Source organism: Gossypium raimondii, chromosome 3 (assembly GCF_025698545.1).
Source record: "Gossypium raimondii isolate GPD5lz chromosome 3, ASM2569854v1, whole genome shotgun sequence".
Classification (NCBI taxonomy): Eukaryota; Viridiplantae; Streptophyta; class Magnoliopsida; order Malvales; family Malvaceae; genus Gossypium; species Gossypium raimondii.
Window position 1 is genome coordinate 45,471,507 of NC_068567.1, and position 7,278 is coordinate 45,478,784.

Below are 7,278 nucleotides of genomic sequence, written 5' to 3' on the forward strand. Positions count from 1 at the left end.
AACAAAACAAGCTATGACCCTTAGTAACCAAAACCATGTGAAACGGCGCCAAGCTCACCAATTAGCTAGAGTAGAAAATAGGAGGCAACCAACGTCAACAACGGCTAATCGCAGACAACCTCCACGGTGCCCAGATCACCAGTGAGTGAATCCCCCTCAAAAGTCACCTCATGTCGGCCAAGATCCATAACCAAACAAACAGTGTGAGAGCATTCCAAAGCCTCCGCAGCAAAAGCCGTAGGAACATGCGCGGTAAGCACTGAATGGGATCTGAGTACTTTGCCCAAATTGTCCCTAATAACTATTATTGTAAAGGACAACATGGAAGTCGCATTGAAGGCAGCATCAAAATTCACTTTCAGCATAGTGCCTTCTGGAGGCCACCAACGTTTAACCCCAATAAGGCGATCAGGTAACCTCTTTTGCACCACATCCAGTTCCTTAAGATAGCATATGACTTTGCGAACAATATCCTACACTTGAACAATAGCATTTGCACGTACACACTGACTTCAAGCATGCCAAATATACCAAAGTGCACACACAATTTGCCAAGAAATAGTAGGGTTAGAAACAACCAAAAGAAAATAAAACCAGTCTTGGAATGATATTCCAACGAAGTCAATTGGCCATGTGATTTGCAGGTCGTCCCAAACCCCGGCAACCAAGGGGTAGTCAAGGAAGATGTACTTTATTGTTTCAGGTGAAATGAGGCATTGAGGACATAAAGTAGAAGGTTGTATACGCCAATTGTATAAATTGTAGTAACTAGGGATGTAATAATTGAAAATCTACTAGGCTGTAATTTTTATCTTTCCTGGTAGTTATAGTTTCCATAATTTGTTGTAACCAAGCCTGTAAGAGTAGGTAGTGTCAGTAGAGTCCGAAGCCTAAAGAAGACGGTAGCCACTCCTTACTGAGTACACCCTGAGTCTTCCTCCCCCCATGCCAACAAATCATCATGAGCTTCCCCGGCAAAGGGAATGCAGAGAACCATATTCGCAATAGTGGATCCCAATACATCAGTAAGCAAACGCTCAGCCCATTGTCTAGTGTGTTGATTAATAAATTCAGACACATGCATAACAGTATAATTAACCCATTGGTGTTGCAAATGACGCTTAGGCAAGCCTGGAATCCAAACATCATCCCACACTCAAACACGATAGCCCATACCCATATGCAAACTCAACCCCAAGTGAAGCAAGCCATTCGCAGACCACAAGCTCTTCCATAAGTAAGAAGGGTAACTCCCTAAATTAGCATGCAAAAAATCACATTGTAGGTAATAGTTTGCTTTAAAAACACGCGCAAACAAAGAATTAGGATAATTAATCAAATGCTAGCCTTGTTTTGCCAACAGAGCAACATTGAATTTTGCTAAGTTCTGAAAACCTAAACCCCCAGAATCCTTCGTCTTACATAACTTAGACTGAGTACACCAATGAATGCCACCTCGACCACTGTGACACTTCAACCAAAATTGGCTAATGACACCCTCCAATTTGGCACAGAAAGAAGTAGGTAGTAAAAAATAAAACATAGCAAAACTAGGGATAGATTGTAAGACGCTTTTGATAAAGACCTTTTTCCTCCACTAGGACAGTGGCCGAACACATTAGCTTTCTATCCAAGAATGCATGTGGTCCTTTAACCCCTAGAAAGCCCTCCACTTGTTACGTTCCACCATACTAGGAAGCCCTAAATACCTCTCAGGTTCAGTGGAAACTTGAACCCCCAAACAGTGAGAAATGATGGCCACAATTGATTCCTCTACATTAGAGTTGAAAAAGATTGATGACTTTGCAAAATTGACACATTGCCCTAAAGCTTGCTCGTACTCTAAATGAATATGTCTAAGAAGTAAAGCACGAGCAACCGTGGCTTCCCCGAAAAGGATATAGTCGTCTACAAAAAACTAATAGATAACTTACGAGCCTCTATGACTAATTCGAGCCCCCTAATCAAATTATCTCGAAGCGGCTGTCGCATAAGAGAGGAAAGCCCTTACTATAGATGAGAAACAAATAAGGACTTAGGGTGTCCCCTTGGCGAAGTCCTCTACGTGGTGAAAAAACACGACCCACCTCCCCGTTCAAAATGACTGAATAAGAGACCGAAGTAATGAGGATAAGAGTCACCCAATGCTTGGAAATAACCATTTTCAACATTAAAATTTCCAAGAAAAACCACTACACCCGAGCATATGCCTTACTCATGTTCAGTTTCAAGGCAAAGTGCCCTTTCCTCCCCGTCCTCTTCCTGCAGTTCACATTAAGCATCTTATAAGCTAGTATAATGTTATCCATAATCAACAGGCCAGGGACAAAAGCACTCTGAGCTTCATCTATGCACAAGTGCAAAACAGACTAAAAATGATTAACTAGAATCTTCGAAATGATCTTGTACAACACTGAACATAAGCTAATAGGGCAGAACTGTTGCATATTGGTATGATTTGAGACTTTTGGAATAAGAACAATATGCATCCTGTTAATGTCCACCAGTGCTCAAAATACCAAGGTAATAAGAGCTAACATCCCCACCCACTATGTGCCAAAATTTTTGGTAAAACAGTGTAGGAAGCCCATCAGAACCCAAGGCTTTCGTCGGTGCCATTAATTTCACAGTTGCATAAACCTCCCTATTTTTGTTTAAGCGGATTAATGTCTAATGCTATGTCTAAAAAATTATTAATAACAAAAATAGTAGCTGAAATCCTTACTGAATTTAAATTAATTTGCACGTGTGTATAGGTTTTTTGATTTTATTTTTCATATAACTAAGTTGTAATAATTCATTGAATTTTGTGATTTAATGTTTGTTGATTACATTTTATAACGTTTAAAAAATGGAAATAAAGTTTGGAATTTAATACATTGTTGGCTTATTAGTTAAAGTGTTTAGAATATTGAGGTAAAAAAAAGCCTTCTAGTACTTGAACTTTACTAGAGGTTGAATTATTTTTATTTGAATTAAAAGTCAACCACTTTTATTGAAAAGGGAGAAAAACAAACTTCCTAGGAAAATGAAGAAAATAAAACAACAAAAGAAAAACTAACCATCATAAAACCATGGCACTACCCCGGTTTTTCACAATCCAATGGCCAGACTCAAAAAACAATAAAAAAAGAAAGAAAAACACAACCCTAAAACTTTCCCTATTCAATTTTTGTGTCGTCGTACTTTTCTCCCCTGATGGACCTTAGTATCTAGATTTGCAATCTGCGTCGTATCTTTACTTCTTCAATCCATCCATTTCTGAGTTCCTCGGATCTCTGGTATCCCTTTTTCTTCTCCGGCCTCAGTCTTCTCACTCAATAACAACTTCTTTTAATCATTTCTCCTATATTCTCTGGTTATAATGGCCTTAATCTCTAATGGTGTTTCTTCCACACAAAAACACGAGGCAACTCTTCCTCTTCCCCATGCAGCAATCGCATGTGCCGCTCCATTGGCTTCTCTTGGAATGAACTAGAACTGAATATTTTGAAAATTCCTTGATTTGGTTAATATTTCTTTTATGGTACCCCCAATGATTGGTCGACCATTTTCTTATTTTTGTAATTTTTTATGATGTTTCTTGAGTCCCCTTCGATAATGACATTGCAAAATCCCATTTCTTCAGCAAAAACGACTCCTTAGAGACATGCAAGTGCTTCCACTATTGTCGAATCCTAAGCGTTGTTGATCGAGTAAGAACACGAGCTCATTACAAATCCCATATTATTTCTGATAATAACTCCCGAGGCTGCTCGTTGTTTTGTTAAAGAAACGTAGCATCAAAGTTAACTTTAACCTGATCCTCAAAAGGGGGTTCCCACTGGGTAATCACTGTGTTTTTTTTCCTTTTTAATGCTTCCTCCAGATAGTTCAGTTCTAAAAAATAAGCTTTGACAAAAGCCACGATCTGGTATATTGTCTGTCGAATTCCTTCATGAAAGTAAATATTCCTGTTATCCCAAATTGCCCATAATGATATTACTAAGCATGAACATTTGTGTGTATTTTTGAGATTGAATGTCTCTGCTAACCATTGTTTCCACTCTTGATTTTCATGAAAGAGCGCAAATGTTACTTTCATTTACTAGAGGACTTGTTTTGCAATGCTACAGTCACAGAATACATGGCTTACAGTCTCTTCTTTTTCTCCGCAAATCGGGCATAAGGTATCATATCTCAAGTTTTGGATTTTTAAATTACTAAATGTAGGCAAAAAATTATTTCTTATTCTCCATAGATTAATCCTAACCTTGCTGGGTATTTTTAGGCTCCAAATTTTCTAAAGTAATTTCCAGGTATATTCTGATTTGTTGAAAATTCATTTCCTAGCAAGTTAAGTTAATCTATAATACCTATTTTGTAACAATTTTTCACCGTGTATTCTCCCAATCTGTCACCTCTCCATACCCAAATATCGGATTGTAAAAGGTTCCCTAATGGGATTGCTTCAATCTTTTAGCTTGGTCATCAGGGAAAAGTTCTCTCAGAATCTCCTCCTCCCAGGTAAGTTTCATGATTTATTAGATCAACGACAAGAGTGTACCTGTAATCAATATTCTGAAACTTTAATTTTTCTTCCCCAGGAAACCATGCATCGTTCCAAATATTTACTGATTTTCTATCCCCAATACTCCAGACCATTCCTGATTCCAGCATCCTCCGAGTGTTCCATATGCTTCTTCAGGTAAACAAAGGGTAAGCCCGTAATTCAGATTTCAAAAAATCGCAACGTGGGTAGTATTTAGCTTTCATAACTTCCGCGAGTAAACCTTTGGAATTGGTAATTAGCTTCCATCCTTGCTTTGCCAACAAGGTATTATTAAAAAATGATAAATCCCTAAATCCAATCCCCCATTATGCCTTGGGAATACACAATTTCTCCCACTTGCACCAATGAATACCCTTATATGTTTTCAAATTTTGCCACCAGAATTTGTACATAATATTCTCTAAATCTTGGCATAGAGAAACTGGTAATTTAAAACATTGCATAGCATATGTAGGAATGACCTGTAATACGGATTTAATAAAAACCTCGTTTCCTTCAATAGATAAGTTACGAATGCTCCAAAATTTCACTTTTGTTAAGAATTTTTTTTTAATTTCCACAAAAGCATTTTTCTTTTTCCTTCCCACCATCATCGATAATCCAAGGTACTTCTCAAGATTATTGGCTATTCGAACCCCCAACGATTTCTTTATCTGCAACTTAACCCCCTCATGGACATTATTACTAAAATAAATTAAAGATTTTTCAAAGTTTACCAACTGTCCCAAAATTTGTTCATAGGTATTAATGATGGATCTGATGGCTAAAGCACCTTCCATCGTTGCTCTACCAAATAAAATATTGTCATCGGCCAAAAAAAGATGATTGGGAATATCCTTGTCATAATAAAAAAGATAAGGGCTTAAAGAATCTCCTTGTTGTAATCCTCCAGTGGGATTGAACTCCACCCCTCTTTCTCCGAAGTACGATACACTCTGGATGCAATGCATGATTAAAATTATCCACTTCTCACAAAAACCTAGCTTTCTCATCATTTTTTCAACGAAACCCCACTCAACCCTATCATAACATTTGCTCATGTCAAGCTTTAGAGCAAAATTTCCCAATCTAGATATTTTCTTTCTAAAACCATGTAAAATTTCATAAGCCACCAATATGTTGTCTGTAATCTGTCTTTCGGGAACAATTGTGCCTTGTGCATCATCAATAGAAAAACAAATAGCCTTTCTGAATCTGTTAACTATGGCTTTTGAGATTATTTTGTAAAGTACATTGCAAAGACTAATTGTTCTAAATTGTCCTATATTTTTTGGTGTTTGTACTTTAGGGATTAGAATAATGTTAGTATCATTAATAGCACCAATATCTTTCTGATTGTTCATCTAAACTGAATCTCGACACCTCTTTTCCTATAATATGCCAGAATTTTTGAAAAAACATAGCAGGGAATCCATCATTACTTGAGGCTTTAAGAGGCGTCATTGATCTAAGCGCTTCACAAATATCTTATTCCTTAAAACTCATAGACATCTCTTTATTGATATGATCAGAAATGCATTGTTGAATTTATGTCCTTAAATATTCACAATCCTGCAATTGTTTAAGGAGAAAAGATCATTAAAATAATTTGTCGCTAAAGCAAGTAATTCTTTATAACCCTTGATCCAATTGCCACGTTCATCTTCTAGCCCTTTAATTGTATTTCTTTTCTTGCAATAGGAAGCATAGCTGTGAAAAAAAGATGTATTTCGATCCCCAAACTAAAGCTAATTTGCCTTTGCTCGTTGTTCCCAAAAATTTTCTTTTTTGTTAGCCTCGATATTTAAAGCGAGCTTAACATCAACAATTTCTGCTAGTCTCTCTTCTTCGGGATCTTCATTGTTGAGTTCTTCAAGTTTTTTATGCAAATCTTTCTTCGTTCGATTTCAGAACTCATATCCTTAGTATATCATCATTGCTTGATCCCCAAATTCTTTTCAATTGCACCTCAAATGTTCCTTCAAGAATCCATTCTGCGTTAAAACGAAAGGGAAATTTCCTTCTTTCTACAAAACCATCTTTATGCCCTAAGGTATCCATAAGCAACGGGCAATGGTCCAAGAAACTATGTGGTATATGACGTATAAAATAACAAGGAAAACAACTCCACCATTCCAGATTGGCCACTCCTCTATCTAATCTTTCCCATATATTATTTTTCACAAGACGTCCTCTTTCCCAAGTAAACCATTATCCTGAAAAACCTAAGTCACTTAATTCACAATCATCTAGTACTTAATGCTTCCATTTGTCGTTCATCTCTTAATCTTTTCTCAAAAAAGTATATAATCTCATTAAAATCTCCCATACCCTCATGCAAATATCATAATTTATCCCATGACCTCCTTAGATGCTCAATAGGGGAAATATATTTCATCAGAATACTATTATATATTCAATCTTAATTTTATTCTGATGTTTACATTAGAATAGTATTATATATTTAGTATAAATTTGTTTTTTTTAATATGTTCTAAATTAGATAATATATAAAAATAACAAAATATAAAGTATTATAAACTTAAAAACGAGTCAGGTTGACTTGGGCCCGAGCCTTAAAGACCGAGCCCAACCCATATTTTAAACGGGTCTAATTTTTTTACCCAAACCCTTTTAAATTTTAGGTGGACCTTCAAATTTGGACGAGTAACCTGCCCATAAACAATTTTATTCCAAATTTAATAATGGGTGGATAACCCATTATTGTACGGTAGATGATCCATATT

At 36.5% G+C, this 7,278-nt stretch overlaps 1 long non-coding RNA gene across 1 annotated transcript; it reads left to right on the forward strand.

The window, feature by feature from the left end:
- Positions 1-6,030, forward strand: LOC105794423 (uncharacterized). Its single transcript, XR_001133940.2, has 3 exons — positions 1-412; positions 4,065-4,506; positions 4,587-6,030. It is a non-coding gene; the product is annotated as an uncharacterized LOC105794423 (long non-coding RNA).
- The last annotated feature ends 1,248 nt before the right edge of the window (positions 6,031-7,278 follow it).